The sequence below is a fragment of the Notolepis coatsorum genome (assembly GCF_963971535.1).
Source record: "Notolepis coatsorum genome assembly, chromosome: 19".
NCBI classification, from domain to species: Eukaryota; Metazoa; Chordata; class Actinopteri; order Aulopiformes; family Paralepididae; genus Notolepis; species Notolepis coatsorum.
The window spans coordinates 33,055,933-33,073,140 of NC_140183.1; positions in this window are offsets into that span (position 1 = coordinate 33,055,933).

Genomic DNA, 17,208 nt, shown 5'->3' on the forward strand with positions numbered 1-17,208 from the left:
GATGAAGCTATTAGGGGCAGATTGTTTATTTGTTAGTGTAAAGAATGCAATTTGTTCTCTAATAAAGGAGCAAAATTCTGGTTGTTTGAGAAGCATTGGATTAAATCGCCATCTATATATTGTTTTTATCTTATCTGGCATAAATATGGATATAATCAAGGGGGAATGATCGCTCAGCAGTCGAGTAAGGTATTGAGCGTTCAATACTCTATGGCATTGGTGAGTGGATAGCAGGAAGTTGTCTATACGTGTGTGGGTTCCGTGGGGGTGAGAATAGAAGGAGTAATCTCTAACCCCTGGGTGGATTCCCCTCCAGGCATCTGTTAAGTTATAGTCCTTCATAAAAGAAATGGTTGTTTTTGCTGCCTTGGTAGGGGAAGCCGGGTTGGTTGAGGACCTATCTAGTACTGTATCCAGGCAGAAGTTGAAGTCCCCTCCCACTAAAATTATGCCCGTTGCCTGAGCTATAAGAAGGAAAATATTCTGGATGAAGGCAGGGTCGTCGAAGTTAGGTGCATAAATGTTCAATAGTGTCCAACGTTCCGAGTACATTTGTCCCTCAACAAGTACAAATCTGCCTCTAGGGTCAGAGGTGGTTTTGGTGGCAACGAAAGGGATGTTTTTGTTAATAAGGATTGCGGTTCCTCTAGATTTGGTATTAAAGGAGGAAGCAAACACCTGTCCAACCCATTCTCTCTTGAGTTTCTTATGCTCCTCATCAGAAAGATGCGTTTCCTGTAGGTATACAATGTCTGCCTTGAGTTTCTTTAGGTATGAATAGACCTTTTTCCTTTTGATTGGGTTGTTTAGGCCTTTGATATTGAATGTTATGAATTTAACTGGCTCCATCATTCGATCTGTGTGGTTGTGTTGTAAAGTGGTCTCCATCTCCCCACCACTCCATGTCTGGATTATTCTCTATTAGAGTATAAGGGTACCGATATCTCTCTATATGAAAAAGTATACATGTAGTACAGACGGAAACATACATAGAATACAAATAGAACATAAACACATTTACCCCTATGCCTGTCTCCCCAATTGAGACAGGCTGATAAATCCCCTGTTGACAGAGTGTCTTCCAATTGTGCAGCTTCACTCCTAGCCTATGTAGAGAGGCTCCTGCCTCTCATTATGTTATACTGCACATCTTATTTGTGCTTTAACCGAAACTATTGCTGAGGAGCAAATGAACATTGTTATTTACATGAACAACCAATAACTTGGAGAACTGGAGATAGGTATGTGTAGAATTGTACCCAACCCTTGTTTCATGTTCAAAAGTGACATCAATTTAAAGGGAGAAAAAATAATAGATGGATATTTAAAAGATATATGTATGTATATAGTAGGTCAAACTGTCCTTACTTATATAAAAACCATTGTCATTCGTGAAGTGACAGTGATATGAAAAGTTCCACCTTACGTTCTAGGAAACAGAAAAAGCGATCCCATATCCAAATTAACTCTGGCAGGTCGATTTTGCAATATGTCAATTATTATGTAAAACTTGTCCTTCAAGAAGTGGTAGTGGTATGAGAAAGAAATCAAAATAAAAGTTCCACCTTTGATTCTAAGAAGACCCAACCTTTGTTTCATGTTCGAAAGCGACATCCATTTGAAGGGAGAAAAAATAATAGATGGATATTCAAAAGATATAAATATAGTTGGTCAACATGTCCTTATTTATATAAAACTGTCATTCGCAAAGTGACAGTAATATGAAAAGTTCCACCTTAAGTTCTAGGAAACAGAAAAAGCGATCCCATATCCAAATTAACTATGGCAGAAAAATAGAAATAAAATAAAAAGTCCACCTTAGATTCTGAGAAACAAAGAGCAAACAGAAGAAAAAAAAAATTAAGATTGCAAACTATGGTAGGTCGACTTTGTAAGATGTCCATATTTATATAAAGCCATTTTCATTCAAGAAGTGACAGTGAAATGGGAAATTCCACCTTAATCTCTAGAACCAGAAAAAGTGTATACATATACCCGTAAATTCTTTCACGGTCGATGTGGAACGTCTATTGTAGTCTGGTGACCCGGTCATTGAACTGGTTAATCAGACAAACTATGACACGTCTACTTTGCAGTATGTCAGTAATTATATAAAACCATTATCATTCAAAAAGTGACGGTGAAATGAAAAGTTCCACCTTAAATTATAAACCTGGGGAAGCGATCACGTGACATACCAACTATGACCGGTCGACTGCTTGTTTTCTTTCACGGTCGATGTGGAATGTCTTATAGCCTGGGGTCCCAGTCATTCATTTAACGGGGTTTTCAGCTTGGCCAAATCTTTCCTTGCAAAATGTCTTGGCTTCCTCCGGTGTGGTGAAAGTGTAGACTTCTCCCTCCGCCAGTGTCACCCGGAGGCGGGCGGGGTGAAGGAGCCCGAAGCGTATGCCTTTACGGTACAGGATAGTTTTGACCTCATTAAACGCTGCGCGTTTTTTAGAAAGGGCTGCGCTGTAATCCGGGTAGAATCTCAGAGTCTTATTCTGATAGCGGGGTTCGTTTTCTCTGGCCCAGCGTAATGCTCGTTCCTTCTCCTGGAACCGGTGGAAGCATACTATGATGGATCGTGGCGGGGTACCTGTTTTGGGTTTGGAGAGTAGAGATCGGTGTGCTCTCTCCAGCTCCGGTGGCTTGTTGAATACGTCGGGACCCATGACTTCCATCAGTAGATTTGCGACAAATTTAATAGGGTCTTGTCCCTTTTCGCTGTCTTCGGGTACGTTTACAATACGGAGGTTGACTTGCCTTGAACGATTTTCCAGCTCGTCGACCCGGTCTAGGAGGGTGCTGTTGTCTGTTTCCAATTTGCGTATGGTTTTCTCCGCTCTGACGAGACCCTCAAAGTTATCTCCCGCGGTGGTTTCAACTCTGGCGAGGCGTGCTTGAAAGGAATTAACCGTTTCGTGAAGTGCATCCACCGATGTTTGTAGGGGCGAGAGAGAGCTCTGTAACAAAGTTGAAAAGTCTTCTCTGAGGCTGGATCTTTGTTTTGCCAGAACTTCGAGTAGAATATTCATGGATAGGGCGTCTTGGCCGTCTTCCATGTGCTCCGTATTGACTGCGACGTCTCGTGCGGCCATTGTCTTGCTAGTAGCGTTAGCCCTATTGATTGGAGTTGTCCGTGTCGGTTGTAATGTCGCTTGTTTAAGATGTCTGGTCCTGTCGTTGTTCATTTTTACCTCGGTAGGGTGTTTGTTAAGTAGGAGTTTCGATTTTCTGTGGTTGAAATGTTTTTTAGATGTTATAAATGTAAATTATTAGCGTGAGGCAGGAGAGCCTTCTCGACCACGTCTTTCTCCTACGCCGACATAACCGGAAGTCCAGCGTTTTTTTTTAACGTGTTAGGCCCACTCTGGCCCTTTTCTACCTTCGGGGCTTATAACGTATAGATGGATGGATTTGGCTCAGCCAGGGGACCTTCTACAGGTCCCCTGGTCCCCTGGACCTACAGACAGTGGCGGTTTCTCCACTAGGGGCGCTGGGGCGCTGACCGCCCTGGTAAAGAGAGGAGAAGAAGAAAATGTTTTATTTTTTATTTTAGAGCCCTAGAAATAAAATAAACATGTTTAAAATGAATAATATTTACTCATTTTAAGTATGTTTGTGTTTACAATGCACAATATAACGTTAATACATCAAATATAAATGATTGATTTTCATTCACAGGAAGTCACTAGTAACTATACCTCTCAGGCCGGGCGACTCGTATCGCGCACGGCAGGGCGTGCACTGGTTTCATTGCTGTATCCTCGCAGCCAATGAAATAGTTCAAGCAAATAAATTTCGCCTATCAGTGCGTAACACACTGTGCGTTGAAATATGATGTAATATGATGGAAGCCGGGCGCGTTTTCAAGCGATCTAGATCATCTAAGCAAGCAGCGTCTATACTTTCCATAGCCGCATTTCTCTGAGACCCTCTCTGATTGGCCGACGGCAGTTTCTACACTGGTTAGGCTTAGGCACTCTTCGAAGTTGGTTAAGGTTAGAGTTTGTCTTAGAGCGTGACGGCAAGTTCTTTCGACGGTTAAGCTTAGGTACTCTTTCGAAGTTGGTTAAGGTGAGAGTTTGTCTTAGAGCATGGCGATAGAACGCCAGGTAGTTTGCAGGCTGTTCGACGCGGAAATGGGCAAAGACACAGCTCGTCACAGTACTTGTGGTGCCTAACTTGGCTAACAAGAAGCTATATGGCTAGCTGGATGCAGTGGACATGGATGGACATCAACACAGTCTGGACAGTGGATATACTTTATCAAGCCCTTCTGCCTGCTGGACAGTGGTGCGTTTCAACTTAACAAGTGAGAGTTGCGATCTCTCTCTCTCTCTCTCTCTCTCTCTCTCTCTCTCTCTCTCTCTCTCTCTCTCTCTCTCTCTCTCTCTCTCTCTCTCTCCTCTCTCCTCTCTCTCTCTCTCTCTCTCTCTCTCTCTCTCTCTCTCTCTCTCTCTCTCTCTCTCTCTCTCTCTCTCTCTCTCTCTCCCTGTTAGAGCGATGCTGTGTGTTGTTGTTGAACTAATTAATTTCGCCGCGGGGGGCCCATAATGACCCGGACAATGAATGGTAACTTGTTAAAAAGGACAAGATATACATAAGTGATTATTTTTGCATGGATCAGAGAGAGAGAGAGAGAGGGGGGGGGAATAGGGAATAGGGATATACAGAGAGAGAGAGAGAGAGAGAGAGAGAGAGAGAAAGAGAGAGATAGAGAGAGAGAGAGAGAGAGAGAGAGAGAGAGAGAGAGAGAGAGAGAGAGAGAGAGAGAGAGAGAGAGAGAGAGAGAGAGAGAGAGAGATGTCCGTGTTTGTGTAGGGCATATTGGAAGCGTGGCTGCATTTGACTGACTGTGATCATATATTGATTGATTGATGGCAATGGTGATAGTTGTACCTACTTAAATATTCGCCAATGCGTGGTACATGTTTGCAAAATGTTTGGTATAGCGCCCCTCATGGAGAAGAATGCACCGGCCGCCACTGCCTACAGAAGCATTTTCTTTTAATTAACCATCGCAGGTAATGTAGTTCAGTGATGTCATCACATTGCATTTTCATTACTTTGACAGCTCATAATAATTGTCCTCGCTGATGGAAACACTGGTATTTGTTCATTTTTAAGGCCCTTATTGGTAAGCTACCTCCTTATACAACATCATTATTGGAATGGAATTTTGGAACCTATGGAACCCATTCTAGTGACTGGCTGGTCCTTAATGTCCCCAGAGTTTGCTCTGAACAGGGTAAATCTGCATTTGCTTTGATGCCCCTCTAGCTCATGGAATGAACTCCAATAGAACGTAAATCTTGAGATTCTCCCCTCTGTTGCAGAGTTTAAAACCTTGATCTCCAACCATTGTCAATCAAGTTTTTATTGATTTGTTGTCCTTACTTTTGTTCCACCTTATTGTTGTGATTTTATATGCCTTTTTTTCCTTTTTTCTGTATTTACACTCAAGTTTAAGTAAAGGTTTGAAATTAAATGAAATTAAATGAAATAACTTGAATCTCATAAAGACATAATCATATCTTGTTGCAACTTTTAGGGGAAGTGTATACTTTTGTAAAATGACAAGTTGAAGTGAATTTCATTGGACATCGTCTTTAAGTATAGAACCCTGTTGAAGAACAGGTCTGTCACTCTTCTGACAGTAGGGGATCAGTTCTCAGGTCACATGACCCTTTACATACTCCACCATGACTTTACGTGCCAACCTACTTTTCAGATGCTTGAATTAAATACAGACCCAGATCCTTCCCAGGCAGCGTGCCCTTTGGTGTTCAGGAGGAGAGAGTTCCTCTTTTATTTTGCCTGGCCATGAATAGTCGTATCTCGTATCTAGCTGCCATTAGAAAAAACAGACTTTCGGTCGGTCAGCTCTTACAGACTGACCTCGTATTCCCTCTCACTCCTGCGGTATGTCTGGGTGACTCCTTGCCAAACTGGGCTTATACACGGTTACACCAGGAGAGAGCAACAGCTGAGGCTACGGTGATGGATGAGATGGACGCTTGGCAGTATGCGAGTCCAGTGTTAATCCTATAGGCTAAGTGACGATAACGGCGCGAAACGAGATACATACAGATCGGGTCGAAGTGTCAGCAGGATATTTCTGATTTCCCAAGTCTGGATTCAGGTGATACTGAAAGGCAAGACCCTCATGTAGAATAATATACTTTTACTTATGATACCCAAGTACATTCAGTGTGAATAAGCATCCTACATTCATTGTGTGGATGAAGGATTTCTTCCCCACCACTGTCCATCAGGAAGTCTCTTAAAAACGGATCTACTGACCTGACATTTCTCCTTCTTGGAGAATTGGGTCACGGCACTCGATGCGCGTCTGACATGTCGCTGCATTGTTTTCTTTGATGCAGACCCCCTGCTTATTTCATTGTTTTATTTGATGCAGACCCCCTGCTTATTTCATTGTTTTATTTGATGCAGACCCCCTGCTTATTTCATTGTTTTATTTGATGCAGAACCCCTCTGGCCTCTTGTCTTCCTCTATCTATGACCAGGATACCCCTGCATGACCATAGGCCTCTCTGCATTGCCATTGGTCGGTAGGGCAGGCCTCGCTGTCTCCGATTGGTGGAGTGTCCCCTTTGCACAAATTCACTGCATGATCATGCCGGCATCTGTATATGAGAGTGGAGGCTTAGCGTGTCTTGGCTACGACGACTGCTCACAAAGCAGGATGACATTACTTCTGACAGCACTCGCCATATGCTCTCTGACGTTCACGAAAACAGATATAGATTGATTAGATTTGGATTATATAAACATGTAAGGCATACGTTGTGTGCGTGCAATTGCTCACGCTACTTCTAAAAAGTCACATGGTTTTTTGGCGGGTTGTAGGACAGCAGGTTTATCACTACTGTGGCCTAATGGTTAGAGAAGCCCACTTGTGACCGAACGGTCGCCGGTTCGATCCCCCATGGGAAGAATCCACTGTTCCCCCGGGCAGAGGACTGTGGCGCCCGTTGCTCTTAAATAGTTAGGACGGTTAAATGCAAAGGATGAATTCCTGGTACATGTAAAAACACCCTATTATATTACTGGTACATTTAGCTGGTTTTCATAGTTCCACTTTAAATAAAAATTATACATAGTTTTATATGTGGTCAAGTTTCATCACCCTAAGCACCAAATCCACTGTGTGATTTAAAAAATACATGTGGCAGAGCCATGCTTTCCTTGACTGACATTTGGATCAACTTTCAACTTTCCCTCGATACTCCTTCTGAGAAATATATAGGCCATATAGCCATATGTAGATTATATCTCTCTGACCTGGCAGCAGACGGCTTGAATGTTATGTCAGGCATCAGGTACCAGTTAAAATCAGTGTCCAGCAGAATGAGGGCACTAGGCCAATGGCATAAAATATAAGAGACATGTCTCATATGTCAAGGTCTTGCATCAGTTCAGGACAAAAGCCGAATTCATGTGTTATATCCCACTACTGAGGAACTCCAGTAGTATAAATACTATACCTCACACCTTTACGTAACACAGACTTCTGAAAGGACAAGGGGTTAAGGGTTTGTGACCCTGATCTTCCTGTCATCTCGGGAACTCGAGGGAGGGTTGCTGACTCACGTGTGTCTGGTCATCAAATAAAACCAAAGCCCTGTAGAAGTCATGACCTGACATGGTGATTGATGGTGTGTCTACATATAGACATGTTTGGGTAACACTTTATAATAACACTCAGTTATAAGACCTTTATAAGGTATTTGTAGATATTGAACTAATCATGAACAAATCATTTATATACATTAAATCATTTATAACTATATTTGTATAACATTAAAAAATTAGTTCTACATTATTTATAACTCATTATCGACATTGTTTGTACTTGATTTGTTCATCATTAAATAATGTTGTTTAATGTGTAGTAACACATTTGTAGATGCTTTGAAAAATTGAAATGAAAATCTATCTATAGTCCTCCTAATTCTGTCACTGTTTGATGTCACAAAGAAGGGTGTATCCGAAAGCTGTCTACAACATTTGTAACAGGTGATGAAAAAGTAAACAAATAATTAACTATTAGACATTTGTTAATGATGAATAGGCTTCACTTCAGATTAGGGCATACACTAGCATCTGCAAATGATTTATAGATGTTTTATGAATGTCTTAACAAATCATTTGTTGAACATGAACATTAGGCTGTATAGCCGCCTATACAGCCTGAAAATACAAATAATTATTACCCTTGTGTGTCGTGTCATCATCACATACCGCAATATACTGAGCACACATTAGGAACAAACACATACTTCAAATGTAAAGTTAGCGCCCACCACATCAAGTACGTCTACACAACAAGAGTTGTAGGACGGAAATGATGGAATAGATTTAATAGACTTTAATAGACTTAATAGATAGAGGTGTTTAGCCTGCTCATACCTTAATAAAAGCGTGGGGCAGCACGAATAACTTGGCTCTGCTAATATATCGTGCTTCCATTCAAACAGACGGCAACAAACATGAAGTCAAGTCTCACTCGCGTGAGACTTCCGTCTACACCCTGGCCAGGGTACTCCTGGGTTCTAGTGCCCACCCATGTTACACTATATGTCATGCACATGTATTTTATATGTTAATAAAATTGCATTTTTTTATAGTCCTCCTAATTCTGTCACTGTTTGATGTCACAAAGAAGGGTGTATCCGAAAGCTGTCTACAACATTTGTAACAGGTGATGAAAAAGTAAACAAATAATTAACTATTAGACATTTGTTGAACATGAACAAATAAATGGAGGTACAGTATAGTCGTTTTTTCATATCCATTTTTCAAAGCATCTACAAATGTGTTACTACACATTAAACAACATTATGTAATGATGAACAAATCAAGTACAAACAATGTTGATAATGAGTTATAAATAATGTAGAACTAATTTGTAAATGTTATACAAATAGTTATAAATGATTTAATAATAATTTACGAATGTATATAAATGATTTGTTCATGATTAGTTCATTATCTACAAATACCTTATAAAGGTCTTATAACTGAGTGTTATTATAAAGTTTTACCCATGTTTGTAAACACAATGGGCCTCATTCATGAAATGTTCTTATGCACAGATTTGTTTAGCCCCCAAATGTGTCTTACAGACAAAAAGCAAAGCCTCCTTGCTTATAGAGTAGAATAGCAACATACTCTATTTAGTCTTATGTTACGGTTGCAGTGTAGGTAAGTAATTGTGAGTCCAGTAGAGGAGGAAATAATACGAGTCGGAGAATGATTGCTCTTTCTTAGTGGTGCCTTTTTAATGTAAGAACACATAGCACAGGGAATCCAGAGAAAGACGCAAGGCATCAACTTGAGAGCAATTAGATACATGAGAATAATCAAGAGCGAGAAGGTCAGCAGTATCTCCAGCTCCTTCCACACGAAACACGGTCTGAAGCCTCGACAGGGATAGAGAGGACAACAAGTGAATATATAGTCAAACACCAACATTCCAATGTGTCAATTAGTGACAGGGTAATTGACAGCAAAGTGACAGCGACCAGTGGTGACAGAACAGGGAGTGACACATCAGGAATGGGGCGTGACCAACAGTGAGTGCAGATACCAACCACCAGGGGAAATAACTCCAGAATAACAGTTCTGTATCGTTAGTGGCTTAGCTTGGCATCACACTGCACTATCTCGCGTACGTGCACGCGTACTGAATAAACCACAAATGTACCTCTAATACCAGTATTAGTCTGACCACACCCCTCATCAGCTTACCTTCATAAGCAGGTGTGTGGTCACCTGCTCTCGTCCTTCTCGCTTTCACCACAAGGAAGAAGTGCCTCGGTAGATCCCCACACTTGACACCATGATGGAAGAAATTGGATTAGGAACAGCTTGGGAAACAAGGATACGTTGACATCATATCTTTATTTTCTCTCTCACTATTTTCGAGAAAATACGGCGATATTGTCTTCGTACTGGAGTGTCTAGAAGATGATGATCATTCTAAAAACCCTCCACCGGTTTTCGTATTGGGAGCACGCCGCTGCATGCTTCTCAACTGCAGTTCCTTGCTGTGTTTGTTGGGGTGAAACCTGTCAGGCCACAGCTGAACTGTCGGACATGCCGCTGTTGTGAGAAGCGGTGCGTTCCAGGTTGGGTGAGTAGTGTTTGCTGGCGGGCTCCACTTGTCTGTTAGTGCTATGGGGGCTACTTGACAAAGTTTATGGAAACCGGCCCCAGGCTAGGGTCCTTTGTTTAGCCGCCTAGGCGACAGAAGGCCTTGGTCTGGAGACCATTATAGTTTTAACTAGTGGGCCGCGACCATTGACACTGGTGATCCCTGTGTGTTCTGGACGAGTGGATTCTCTCTGTCACCGTGTTAAGGCCCCATCTTTCATATCCAAATGAGAGTATTCCTTCACGAGGGGATATGTGCATGTAATGTGCGATAGCGGCAGATTCATGTTCGAAGTCAGCTACACAGGCCAGTTGGTACTGTGCTGATTCCGCCGGATGTGGTAAAGTCACCGTTGTGTAGCGGTGTTGACATCTTGTTTTCTCTTTTCTCTTAAAAAGTGAGGAGAGGTTCAGAACGGCGGCCTGTCTGGGTGAGTGTTATGTCATTGTTTACATGTTCATAGCTTACGGTTAGCCAGTCAGCTGTTAACTGCTGCGTTAGCCTGCTGGATCGCTGCATGGCCTGCTTAAGGCCTACTATTAGCCAGTCAGCTGTTAGCTGCGGGGCTAGCATGTCGTGGTTGCTAGGTAACGTTAGCTTGCTGCTATGGCCATGGCTGGCGCGGGGTAGCTTAGCTTCTCGCGCGCCGCCGGGAGCTCGCTTCTGATCGCCGTTAGCTTGATGCTATTCTGTTGAACGTGCTTTGATTTTAACATGTTTTACACTCTTGACCGCGACGTCATCCTTGACAGGGGATGTTTCGTCGACCCTGCCCTGAGCCTGGACGGGGATTGCGTCAACAAAGAGGACTGTAGCGACTGGTTGGAGCGGCGACGCTGCCCGGATCGAACAACACAGGACGGCTGTGTTCTACGGTGTCTTGTGACTGCACTTCGCTGATCTGCGTTCCGGGTAGGAACGGGGTTGACCAGACCTCATAACACGTCTTCTGGTTTTACTTTGCTAAATGTATTGTGAATAACGGTGTTTTTTCCCAAAACGTGTGTTGTTGCAATGCATTTAGGATACGTTGCGGGTTATGTGTGAGCTGTTTTTGTCACTGGCAGTTAGCTTCTCCGTGCAGATCGTGATGTATTGATCTGGTTGTTGTGTGAGAAACATCATGGTGTTTATGTGTACCGTGTACTCACTACTAAGGCAACTAACCTATGAAGCTATGCTTGGTGACAAGTGAGTGAAAGAATGTTCTTTCTCAGACTGTAATGACAATGAACAGTGTGTTCACACATTAACAGGTTTTCCTGTTTTAACTGGCCGTATTGAGGGTAAAATAGGAGGATTGTGTTTTCCCCCCCGGTTCCCTGGGGACTTTATCACCTCCTATCAGACATGTTGTGCATTAATTGTGTCTTTTGTGTGGTAGGGATACGATGTAACTCTTAGCTTGATTGCTGAGGTTGTGCTAAATCTGCTGGAGAAACTTTTTTCCTAAAGGGAAATTGTTTTGGTTGCTGTCATGTGTGCTTAGCAAGGCCTGTGGTCGATACTAATCAAGAATGATGTATTCTCTCATTGTGAAAAAAACGGCGTTCCTCTGTTGAGTGTTTTTGCCATTTTTTGTAGGTGATGATGGGTTGTGTGTGTCATGTGACCTACAACTGGGTTGTACTGGCCACAGAAGCACATGTGTATGTTGGACCGGGGTTCTTAGAGCCCTCTCTATTCTGTGTTTTTCCTTAGTAAAAATCAGATAGCAGGTTAGCTCATGCGCTGTGTGGAGCTGTGAAACGCTTCATAGAGCTGACTATGACTGTGTCATATTCTCTTTTTGTCGTTACGTCGTATCATGGGTGTGGGGTCGTAAAGGGGTGAACTGGTAACCTTTCCTCCCCCCATTGTTCTGTCGGTCAGGGGTACACCCCCTGTCCTTCAAGGTTCCCGTCACGTGGCGGTTCGGCACGTTACGGGGGGGGGGGGGGGGGGGGGGGGGGAGGGAGTTCCTGGTCCCACGGCCTGGTATATTGGGCGTGTGCACCGCAGGAATTCCCCCGCCATAGAGTACGTCACCGTGCGCGTCTCTGTTGGTAGGACTTCCGTGTGCTGTTCAGGTCCATGTGATCTGTTTTCAGGGGGGGTGGTCAGGGCTCCTCCTCACCAAGCGCCTATTCAGGCCTTCTGTGAGTTCGGACTCCTTCTTCCATGTGAGGAAGCCTCCATCAGAGTACAGAGCCTTCCTCCTCAGATTGTCAAAGTGAGTGGACCCTCTAGAAGGGTCCTTTTCTATTGTATGTATATTCGATTCAATTCGTTTATTGAGTGTGTATGGGTTCAGTGCCTCTTCCCCGGAGGCCCTAAAACCAGTTTTTTACATGGCTCAAGGTGCAATATATTCTTTTCAATCTGTACAGCTCGCGTGGGAAGTCTCTCTGGGGATCCCCGTCTCTTTCCTATGGGAGGGTGGTGGGATGTAAAAATGTGAACATTTTTTACCCCGGCTGTGTAGACTGGGATACATACTGTTGATGCTTCCTTCTTTCTATTCCAGAAGTGTTGGAGTTAGGGAGTGTCACACCCCTCTTGTCGTTCCCCTGGGCGCCTTGAGGATTCAATGACAGGTCTAAATAGCCTGTTCATTGATGGGGGTGTGTCCCGACGCACGTATAGTGCTAGCTCGCTGTAAACAGGCGATTGACTGGCACGCCTTGGTTGCTTGTGGTTGAAACAGCGTTTTTATAAAGCAACTGAGATGGGGGTTTTTCCTCTTCCGACGACCACATCCCATGACCTGGGTGGGTTGTCGACGGATTCTCGTTCATGTCTGGGGGATGATGACGGGATGGATCTGAACATATGTAGTGGGGTCTCACGCCCTTGGGGTGGGCCACCAGGCGCGGTTCGTCCGAACGTCTGGGTGGCGCCTTCTTTTCATGTTAAGATCAACACGCATATCTGCCCTTCTCCTGGAGTAGGCATGTCGGCGTGGTTAGGGCACGGGACTGGTTCTGGTCACGCTGGTCCAGATCAGTTGAACCCGTTGTCCGCCGGGGATGCAGATCTGCTGTTCTGGTACCCTGAGGGACTTGGGCTTTTTTCAGGGGGAAAAATGCCAGGTCGGTCTGGGTGTCACAGGGTTAAGCGCTATGGAGACCCTGGTTGGGTATGTTTTTACTCAGCACTGTCGTCATGGCTTACAGCCATGCCATTCTGTACGCGCTCGATCTCGTCGGATCTCGGCCGCTACACAGGTTGGTCCTGGTTAGTACTTGGTTGGGAGACCGCCGGGGAATACCAGGTACGGTGTGCTTAGGGGCTGGTTCTCCATTATTTTTCGCTCCTCTCTCACGCATGGCGAAGAGGGGCCTGTGGGGGTGGTTTTTTGACCTCCTCTGGTGACCCTGTGCTTCCCGTACCGCCAGGCCCGGTCCGAAGTGATGTTTGCGACCCGTAGGCCTGGGTTAACCCTTTTTGGAAACTGAAACACTTGTACTGCGGTATAGCCGGTGTATACCCGCAGGTGTGTTTTGGAGTTTTTTCTTGAGGGGTTATAGGAACAACCACCGCATTGGGTAACACCGAGGTGGTTGATTCCCTGGTGTGTTGGAGCAGTGTCAACTCCCGGGTTCACCGTTTGAGGGTGCCCCTGCACGTTCATGACGTCTGCCAATCGTGTCAGCCTTCTCTGCCTCGACCCCTCTGGGTGGGGGTTGTTAAATGGAGGCTTGGTCATGCAACACCGCCAGCTTACGCTCCTTCCGCCGGGGCGGCTGTGTTCAGCTGTCCCCTCTGGCGCCTGTCTCGTCCGCAGTCTCCAGGCTAGGGTTAACAGCCTGTTGCCTGGTTTTTCCCCGGTGCGCTGCCTGCTTCCGTTGGTTAACCTTTTTTGTGTGCTTACGGCCATGCTGACTGCCTGTTCTGCAGGGTCAGTGTGCCAGGCGGTGTACTATTGGGGGGACGGGGCCCGCTCGGCTTACGGCCATACCGACCTGAACACGCCCGATCTCGTCCGATCTCGGAAGCTAAGCAGGTTCTGGCCTGGTTAGTACTTGGATGGGATTCCGCCTGGGAATACCAGGTGCAGTAACTGAGGGGCCTTTGTCCGAATACGCTGGCGATGTGGGGGGCGGGGCACTACGTGCCCACCTGGTGGGGTCTTGATGCTGGCATCATGGACTTCTCCGGGCCCCCATTCTAGGGAGTCCAGTCCTTTTGGTGGGTCTGGGTCTTCCTTCGTGCTCCGCTGCTACGGCCTTGCCACGGGGTTGGGTTTGCCCTTGACCCCGTGATTCTGGGGGCAGTAACGAGGTTGTTCCTCCGTTCGTTCCCGGGTCGTGGGGTCAAGCCACGGTCTGCTCACCCTGTGCGTTGAGTTGCTTGAGTGCCTCTTCGCACGGTCGGGTCCGTCGCCCTCCCGTGACGTCCCTAATAGGGGGGCTACCCGCCATTAGGGGGGGTCGGGGGGGCTCGGCCCTCCCTGTTCTGATGGTTGTGGGGGGGCTGTCAGCGGGGTGTATTTGTCAGCCAGTGGCTCCGCTTGGCCTCCCTTGTGCAGTGTGATGCCAAGCTAAGCCACTAACGATACAGAACGATAGGTTATGACTATAACCAAGTTCTGTTAGTTAGGGGCGATGCTTGGCATCAGACGGCCGCTGCAGCCCTTGTCCTCACCTTGTGGTGAAAGCTTGGGAAGGAGGAGAGCAGGTGACCACACACCTGCTTATGAAGGTAAGCTGATGAGGGGTGTGGTCAGACTAATACTGGTATTAGAGGTACATTTGTGGTTTATTCAGTACGCGTGCACGTACGCGAGATAGTGCAGTGTGATGCCAAGCATCGCCCCTAACTAACAGAACTTGGTTATAGTCATAACCTATCGTTGGGTTCCTAAGACAGAACCCCAAACGTTACAGTCTTACAGACAGACTCTATAAGCAAAGCCTCCTTGCTTATAGAGTAGAATAGCTATGTACTCTATTTAGTCTTACAGACAGAAGGCAGAGCCTCTTTCCTTAGTAGTAGTGTTTACACAGTCAAGTCAAGTCAAGAGTTTTATTTGTCACGGCATACAATCATACAGTGAAATGCGGACCCCCCCGCAGCGATTGTGCAATAATACAAGTAATAAGAATAGGATGAGAATAAGACATTTGTGCAATAATACAAGTAATAAGAATAAGACATAACAGGTATAATGTACATAAAGTTTACAAAAAGCATGGTAAGACATGCTAAGGTCCTGTGATAGTGCAATACACTGTTAGCTACGGATGAGGCACTGGGTCTTATGTACACTACTTTATACAACGGCATGCAAATTTCTCGATTCTGATTGGCTGAAACAGTCCATTTACACGTCTTTATTGGCAACAATCCACGGTCCTGGGCTCAGGACCCGCCCACAACCGAATCACGTATCACTCCGCCGGCTCACTCCGGGAGAAAACAAGATCGCGGACAACAAATGGATATGTTGATAGCGCCATAACGACTAAATATGAAGCGATTCTGTCACTGCGAATGTGTTAGTCCTTTAAACAATGTTGGATGATGTAATTGATGGGTCTTGAGTCATTCTAGAACAAAAGAAAAATCGCGATTTGATTGATTGATTAATTTGCATTTTTTTTTTCAATTTCCTTTTCCTTCTCTCTGACTGTCAGCGCTAGCTCTAGTCTCCACCCACCGCCACACACACCCCCCCCCCCCCCACACACACACACACACACACACACACACACACACACACACACACACACACACACACACACACACACACACACACACACACACACACACACACACACACACACACACACTCCTGTCTGCAACGCGGGTCAGACTGAGAGAGAGCTGGGTGCTGCGCTGTTCTAAGTGAGCATGGCCCATTGAGTTGATTGATTGATTGATTGCTAATTTTATTACTGTACGCTTGGTTTCCAACTGGTTAAGTTTAGGCCCTCTACAGTAGGTTTAAAAAAATAAATAAAAAAATAGGGCAAAGAAAACGTTTTTTTCCTATAGGGCAAAGAAAACTTTTTAATTTGTTTTACCTACTTTCTATAGAAGCATCTAAGAATGAAGTTCTATGGAAAGTAGGTCTGCATTCCCTTAACAATTGTGTGTATTGAGCCGTACTGTATTGTACCCATTCTGCATCTGGTAATAAAATTTTCAATCAATCATTCCAATAATACACAGTTGGATGTGTTAGTTGGTTGGATGCACTTCAAGCTGCTTCCACATGAGGCAACTTCTCTCAATCATTCCAATAATACACAGTTGGATGTGTTAGTTGGTTGGATGCACTTCCGATCTGCTTCCACATGGAGGCAAATTGTCTTTTTTGTAGTTGTGGGAACTACTTTTTCTGGCGGATGGTTTTTTCAATAAATCTTCGATTAATGTGTGTTTATTGTATAGAAATAAGGTTGGATGAATGTGGCAGTTGTATAAAAGCTTTACACCACTTGCAGTCGTGATTTGTGAACAATAAACCATGCCTAGGGGGGTCTAACGACCACCCCTAGGCATGGTTTATTGTTCACAAACCACTCCTGCGCGTGATGTAATGCTTAATTATACAACGGCATGCAAATTTCTCGATTCTGATTGGCTGAAACAGTCCATTTACACGTCTTTATTGGCAACAATCCACGGTCCTGGGCTCAGGACCCGCCCACAACCGAATCACATATCACTCCGCCGGCTCACTCCGGGAGAAAACAAGATCGTGGACAACAAATGGATATGTTGATAGCGCCATAACGACTAAATATGAAGCGATTCTGTCACTGCGAATGTGTTAGTCCTTTAAACAATGTTGGATGATGTAATTGATGGGTCTTGAGTCATTCTAGAACAAAAGAAAAATCGCGATTTGATTGATTGATTAATTTGCATTTTTTTTCAATTTATTTTTCCTTCTCTCTGACTGTCAGCGCTAGCTCTAGTATCCACCCACCGCCACACACCCCCCCCCCCCACCCCCCCCCCCCCCCACACACACACACACACACACACACACACACACACACACACACTCCTGTCTGCAACGCGGG